Raw genomic sequence first — 7,151 nt, 5'->3', positions numbered from 1 at the left:
CTAGCAAATCTTGGGGAGATATTGTGACACTTTATAATAACACACACACACACACACACACACACACACACACACACACACACACACACACACACACACACACACACACACACACACACACACACACACACACACACACACACACACACACACACCCCATACCCCATACAGGCAAACACAAGATGCAAACATGAAAACTTTTAAGATTTTCAAATAACCAAGGACCGTTGACGTAGTGCATCTGTGAGTGGTCATTTGGTGGTGGTGGTGGTGGTGGTGAGTTTGCTGGAGGGGTTTAAGCATGAAAACCCTCTAAACAGTGTCTGGCTGCATCCTGGACTCTTTCCCTTTGGCACACACATCTGTTGTTGTGGGGTTTGTTGGAGGGGAGAGTGTGGTGGTAGTTATTAGAGAAATTCAGCAGCAGCAGCAACAACAACAACTATTTTAAAGCAGATGAGGGGAAACGCACCCAGGGTTAGCTCACAAGTATCACATTTGCACACACCGAGCTAGAAGCAGCCAGACCAGGGGCTAGCAGCCTGCGTCCTGGCCTGAGATCTATCTGCTTCAGAACTGCACTGCTTTCTTAGTGAAGGGACTGGAGGTTGCCTTCCCCCCTGCCCCCCCCTCCTTTCTTTTTAATTGTTGTTACTCTGTTTTGCCTGAAAGCTGCAGTATCTCACTGCTCATTACTCCAACTTCACTCCGGATCCTGTCCTGAGTTAACTCATTGTGTGCTGCCTCTTCTCTGCCTCTCTCTCTAGCCAGATGTACACACATACAGCCCCCTCCCCCCCGCCCCCGGCTGAAGCTCTTTCCAAACAGCTCCTTTAATACTGTGTTGGATAATTCTTTTTAATTAACCGAGTGCTGATTTTAACCGGACTGTGTTTCTCTAGTATTTAAACTTTCTTAGTAGAAATGTGTCTAAGTCTCCCTCCCTCCCTCCTTCCCTCCCAGATAACTGGCCTCTGGCTTGACTTCATTCCCCCCCCCACCCCTTTTTTTCCCCTGCCTTAATTTGAAGTATTTACAGGAGTTTTAGGAGACTCCAGATTAAGGCTGTAGAGCAGGGCAGGGTGGCTCAACCGTCAATCCAGGTGAAGAATTCATTTCTCATATCAGCTTCAAATTCCAGAATATTCAGCTGGAATTCAGCCCAGTCCTCTGAAAAACCACAGAAATGGGGTGAGGTGGTGGTGGGGGGGCGTGAAATTGCCATTATAAATTAATGATTATTTGCCGAGCAAGGTAGAGTGGCTGTTTGTACCACATTTTATTGTGATGTTTTATTCTTAGCCAGTGCCTCAGTAATTGGGTCTTAAACATGATAAAGTATCTTAAAGACTGTATGGGTACCTCAGCTGCCTACAGCAGCTTTTTAACTCTAGTTACAGAAGGTTAATCAAAGCTAATGAATCTGTTTTATCCATTGCTACACGTTTATCAAAAAAATAAATAAATAAACTAAAATGAAGTAAGATTGTGCCAGGAGATGACGGAACTAAAATCAGGATCGTTCAGCTGTGTGCGAAATGCACCCACATTTGGAGCACAATAATTTTTCAAATGTCTTTTGATGGCCCCTGGGTTCCGAGCTAGCCGGTACCTGCGCAGCTCTGTGGTTTTCTTATCTGCCTATCGTTCATTCTTCTGCCATTAAAAACGTATGAGTCTTATGAAAATACCAGGCAGGAAATACAACCCCACACTAGAGCCTTCCATGTGAGACTATTAAGAGACTGTTTCATTCAGAACTAGAGAATAGCTCCCTGAAAGAATACGAGGAGCCCCTAATAAGGCCAATTCATTAGAACAAGCATTTGCTACTAAATCATACCATGCAGGACCACAGGCATCTGAGCCAGAGCCGCCAGCAATTAAAGTTACCTCTCTCCCAAAGCAGCCTGTCCACAAACTCTCACTCACTGAGGCGGTGATTGGGGGCCGTGGGGGGGGGCACGATGCTACTTTCTTATTAGAAATGGCATGGAAATTCATAATTTGTCAGCAAGCAGAGATCCAGTAAGTCTCTTGGCTAAGACTCTATTTTTGATCACTTAAAGAATTTTTTTTTTAATTTTCTTTTTTTTTAAATTGTGTACAGTGTTTTTTTTTCAAGAATCAGGGGTGAGCAGTTTGGAATATACTTGACAGCCTTTAAAAACCTTGCTTTGATAGATTCTGGGAGAAAACAAGAACAAGAACAACAAAACCAAACCAATACTCATCTTTCCGGTATCTAACTTCACCGGGGTGGCTGGTTTTTAATAGCCATCCCAGCAGTTACCACACACACACACACACACACACACACACACACACACACACACACACACACACACACACACACACACACACACACACACACACACACACACACACACACACACACACACACACACACACACACACACACACACACACACACACACACACACACACACACGAGACACCTTCCTCCCGATTCTTTGCTGCTCTGCAGCACTTTCAAGATCATCACCATCAAAGGAAGTCCTGAACCCATAAAAATAAAATAATAATAATGATGATGATGAAAAGAAGTCGGGGGGGGGCGTTGAGCCTCACAGAGGCTCTTTTTAAAATCAAATAATATTTGTACCTTGTGGCAAGAGAAATGAGAACAAAGCAAGGGAAGGGGTAGAGAGGATTTAAAGATAAATAATAATGATAATAATAATAATAATAATAAGCTCTAAGACTGAGCCTGGCTTTGGTGTCAAACTCCACAACACAAGCTTCGGCGGCCAAAACCCCCCTCCGTGAAAACCAGTTGAGAAGAGATTCAGGGCCTGTTAGGCCTGGGCTAATTAGAAAAAGTGGGCTTCTCTCTCCCTCGCTCTTTTTTTTTCTCCTTTTTCTTTTTCTTTCTTTAGCACCTCTTCTTTCAAGCATTTAGTCTTAGGAGGGGTATCCAGCTCTTGGCCGGGCTGTTTTGAAAACACGCCTTTGAATGCCTCTCCCTAATTCTCGCCTTTTGTTTTTTGGCCTTTGTGTTTGCCAATTTGACCATATAACGTTATACATCTGCTGTATAGCTTGTTGAGACTTTTATTCTCTCAGGGATCCTATGCATTCCCTATAGGACGCTCCTGAGTTTCAATTTGAGCGATCCTGTAATATAAAGGGGGTGAAGGGAAGCTTCAGAGGCTAGGGGAGGAGAGGGGAGGAGGGCTGGGCTGGGGAGGGGGAGACAGAGAGAGAAATGAGTGAAACATGAAAAAAAAAAAAGTTGAAAAGAATTCTTTTGCTCTCTTCTTTTCTTCTCACTGTTGCGACTGGACCCTGAGTCGGCCAGAGACGGAGGGGCTCGGTGGGAAAATGACGAAGCCACAGAATAGATAACTCATTGGAATTCTGGCAACATATTCGTAAATAAAACAAAAGTGGGTTGGCGGGCTGGGGGGGGGGGGGAGGGAGGGAAGGAGGGCCTGTGTTTTAGGGGAAGCTCAGAGGAGCAGATCGGAGGATTCTGAGCCAGCTTTCCTGCCTTGCCTCTTGGGAAGTGTGTCTTGTGTGTTTGGTGGTGGTGGTGGGGGGGGGTGGTGGTAAAAGAAATCTCGGATGGTCAAAGAGAAGGAGGAATTCCTCAAGCTTAAGAGCAGGGGTTTGAAGCTGAAGTTGTTTGTTACGGCAGCCAGGAAGATGGTGTTTCAAATATGCTTTGCAGGGTGCAGGAGCTCAAGCGATCTATCTGTGACCTAGCAGGTTTCTTCAGAACTTTCCGAATCCCTGCTGCAAAAGAGAGTTCTATTCGAAAGGATGGCTCTTGACTGTAGGGACTTGTATTTCTGATTGTTTGGTTTTCAATTCATCCCAAGCTTCTAGGAGGGGGAGGGCTAAAGGGGGGAGACCCCAGATTTATTTTATATTTGTTATTCCCAGCACCTCACCTCCCAGACATACTGGGACAATACAGCCTGGCTGTTTTTGAGAATTAGGATATTCATGGCTGTTAAAAGCTCCTTCTGGGCTGGCTCCCTTTACCATTTGTGTACTTCGATGGTTTAACTTCTTTACCCAATCAGATCTCAGTTTCCCCATCTGTCAAATGGACCCCGCATGGCACCACAGTCACAGTCTTTAGTTTTCAAAAATCCTGAAATCGTTTAATCCCATGTTTATGGCACATAGATACTGCAATATGGACATCTAATGTCTACCATGGTTTTGATTTATCCAGCTGTAAGCTTGATTTGAGCCCAAATAAAAACTAGAATAAATATGCTTGTAACAGTTGTTTAAGCCTAATACCAGAAGCCTTTTCTTTACTGCTTAAAAAAGATTCCCCCCTTCCCCCCAAAAAAATACCAGGCATGAAAGCAAAATAAACTCCTTCCAGGACAAAGTTTCTAAGTTATTTGTGTTTTCTCTGAATTCGAGAGGCAGGGCATAGGGGTGGGCAGGGGATTTGTTTTAAATATAGAAAAGGGAAGAGGACTGCACAGAATGGCATGAAAGTTTTCCACAGTTGAAAGTTCAGAGTTTATGGCCAACGTGAAAGAATTGTGGCTGTCGTTTTCCCAAGGATGCACTGTGAGAATTGTACTGAAGTTTCCATCCCCCCCCCCACCACAATATATTTGTAACTCGGGTTACCAGCTGATTAACCACAAGATAAATTTCTCCAGGTAGAAATTTAAACCCCTGTCTTTGCTTAATCAATCCAGCCACCTGACCATCATGTGGATCCTAGGGTTCACCCAATTAAATTAGCAAATGTTTGGAAGGAAATGGTAAAATCGTTTTTTTGTTTTTTTTTTAAAGATGTTAAATGAAGACACTTTGCTGTTCCAATCAGATGCATAATTATACAATAGGCTAATTTTCCAGAATCTGTGGGGTGTTTTTTTTTTCTTTTTTTTTCTTCCTGAAAGTTAATCAGGCCAGAAGAAAATGCCTGCTCTTCAGCACTGAAATACAGCAAGACACTGGAAATTCCGTTGGAAAAGTAGCTTACCTTGGGGAGATATTTTACTTTATGGAAAAAGACTATTTGTTGACTGGGAATTCCTTTCCTTGCAAGATTAATGCCTGGGTTTTGTGCTGCTGCTGCTGCTGCTGTTTAGCTTTGTTTTTGCTTTTGTTTCAACTGCTTTTAGAATTTGGAAAAGTTTTGAAAAGATCATCAACAGAAACAAAAAAAAAACCCACAGACTTAAGTAAAAATATTTAAAAGAATCATTTGCCTTCAAAATGTAAAATGGTCCTAGCAAGAATTGCTAAGAAATATTAGATCAGAAGATCTATAGGCTACTGAAAACATTATATAACACCCAAAGAATATATATATATATATTTATGTATGACACCTGAAGAATATCTATCTATCTATCTATCTATCTATCTATCTATCTATCTATCTATCTATCTAAAACATCCGAAGAATAGGAGTGACCACCCTTCCTTATAATATACCGTCTGCTCTTACTATCTTTTTGATTGTGCTTAGCAAGTTATAGCATTTCCTAACCTACCAACCCCCTCCCTTAGACCCTGAGCCCAGAGGAAAGTGTGCTTTGTGTCTCTGGTTGATGTGCCTTTCATTTGAATTTGGAATGAGGCTACAACTAGAGGTGTATTTGCAGGCAGAAAGCGGTAAGCCAGGAACAGAAGACAAACCGCAGTTACACACTTAAGGAAATCACATTGTGCTGATTAACAAATTCCCTTTCCCTTTTAGTTATGAACAGCCTTTACAGCAGACACAGCCACCACTAATAACAAACTGGATTTCTCAGGTCCCTGAGGTAATAATAATTCACAAATTGGACCCTGTCCTCGGTGACTTTCTCTAGAGGTTTTCCTTTGAGTTGGAAAGACGTAACTATCTTTGGGAAAGAAGGGGGGAAGGAAGGAAGAAAGGGAAGGAAAGAAAGAAAGAAGGAAGGAAGGAAAGAAAGAAAGGAAGAAAGAAAGAAAAGAAAGGAAGAAAGAAAAGGTGTTCTGTGGTATAGCAGAAAAGTTAGGAAGGTGTGTGCAAAGAAAGCACATGGAAATTTAAATGGGAAAGTTTTTTGTTGCAATAAAGCTGTTAAGTTTGGCATGAAGATTGTTATAGGGTGGTCTCTTTAACAATTACTTGAGCCTTTCAGTAAGTAAGACAAGCCCGAAAGATTAGGTTGTCAAATTCAACCTGTCATCTTTGGAGACAGAAAAAAAAAAGTCATTTTTTTCTCTTCCTTTTCTTGTTTCTTTCTCTCTCTCTCTTTTCTTAAGTTTTCCTTTAGGCTTTGCGTCTCATCCATCAGCTATGTGTTTTAGAGATGGCAGAAGGGGTAGTTCCTAGAAGTTACAGGGATCACAAAAGTCTAGCTTTAAAACAAAACAAGACAGAACACACGAGAGAGCCAGCCAACCAAGCTGCAAGGCTAATCACCCTGTGTGAGTATAAATTTATCTAAAGAGGATTTCATGTGGAACCCTCGGAGCCGGCTGCCAATGGATGAGTGCACAGTTGAAGAAAGTTGGTGGGATTCCTCCCAATCAGCTGTCAGGATGCATAAAAGGTCTTGCAGACGCTGACTTAAGCAACAATATTCAGGCATGGAAAGATACCATTAGGCCCCAGATTTTGCTTTGTCTGTCCTGACAAGAAATACTGTGTTACATAGCAAGGAACACTCCGGATCTAAAAAGAAGAAGCTACCTTCCCTGGTTATCTCTATTTACAAAACACTTTCTTTTTTGCTCTTAAAAAAAGGGGGAGGGAGGGAGGTTGTGAGGGAAGATAAGAGAATATTCTAAAGCCAGAAGCCTTTTGCTGCAATTTCCCCAGCTTTTCTGAGTTCACCATTTTATAAAAAATAAAAGTAAAAATGTAAAAAAAAGACTCAAAAAAACCCTTCTAATTCTATGGAAAAATAAGAAGTTATTGATATTGATATTCAAATTGGTAAAGTTTCAGAATATCTAGCTGACCAGAGATAACTGACCAACTTGGTCTTTTAAAGTTATTGACTTTGGAAAATTTCTATGGATTCTATTGTGGTGTATTTCTCAATTAGGGAAGAGGGAGAGAGAGAGGGAGGGAAGAGGGAGAGAGAGAGAGAGAGAGACTGAGAGAGAGAGACAGAGAGAGAGAGAGAGAGAGAGAGAGAGAGAGAGAGAGAGAGAGAGAGAGAGAG

Source organism: Dipodomys merriami, unplaced genomic scaffold (genome assembly GCF_024711535.1).
Source record: "Dipodomys merriami isolate MVZ:Mamm:240054 unplaced genomic scaffold, mDipMer1.0.p SCAF_33, whole genome shotgun sequence".
NCBI classification, from domain to species: Eukaryota; Metazoa; Chordata; class Mammalia; order Rodentia; family Heteromyidae; genus Dipodomys; species Dipodomys merriami.
The sequence above is the reverse complement of the archived record's forward strand: the minus strand, read 5'-3'. Positions refer to the sequence as shown.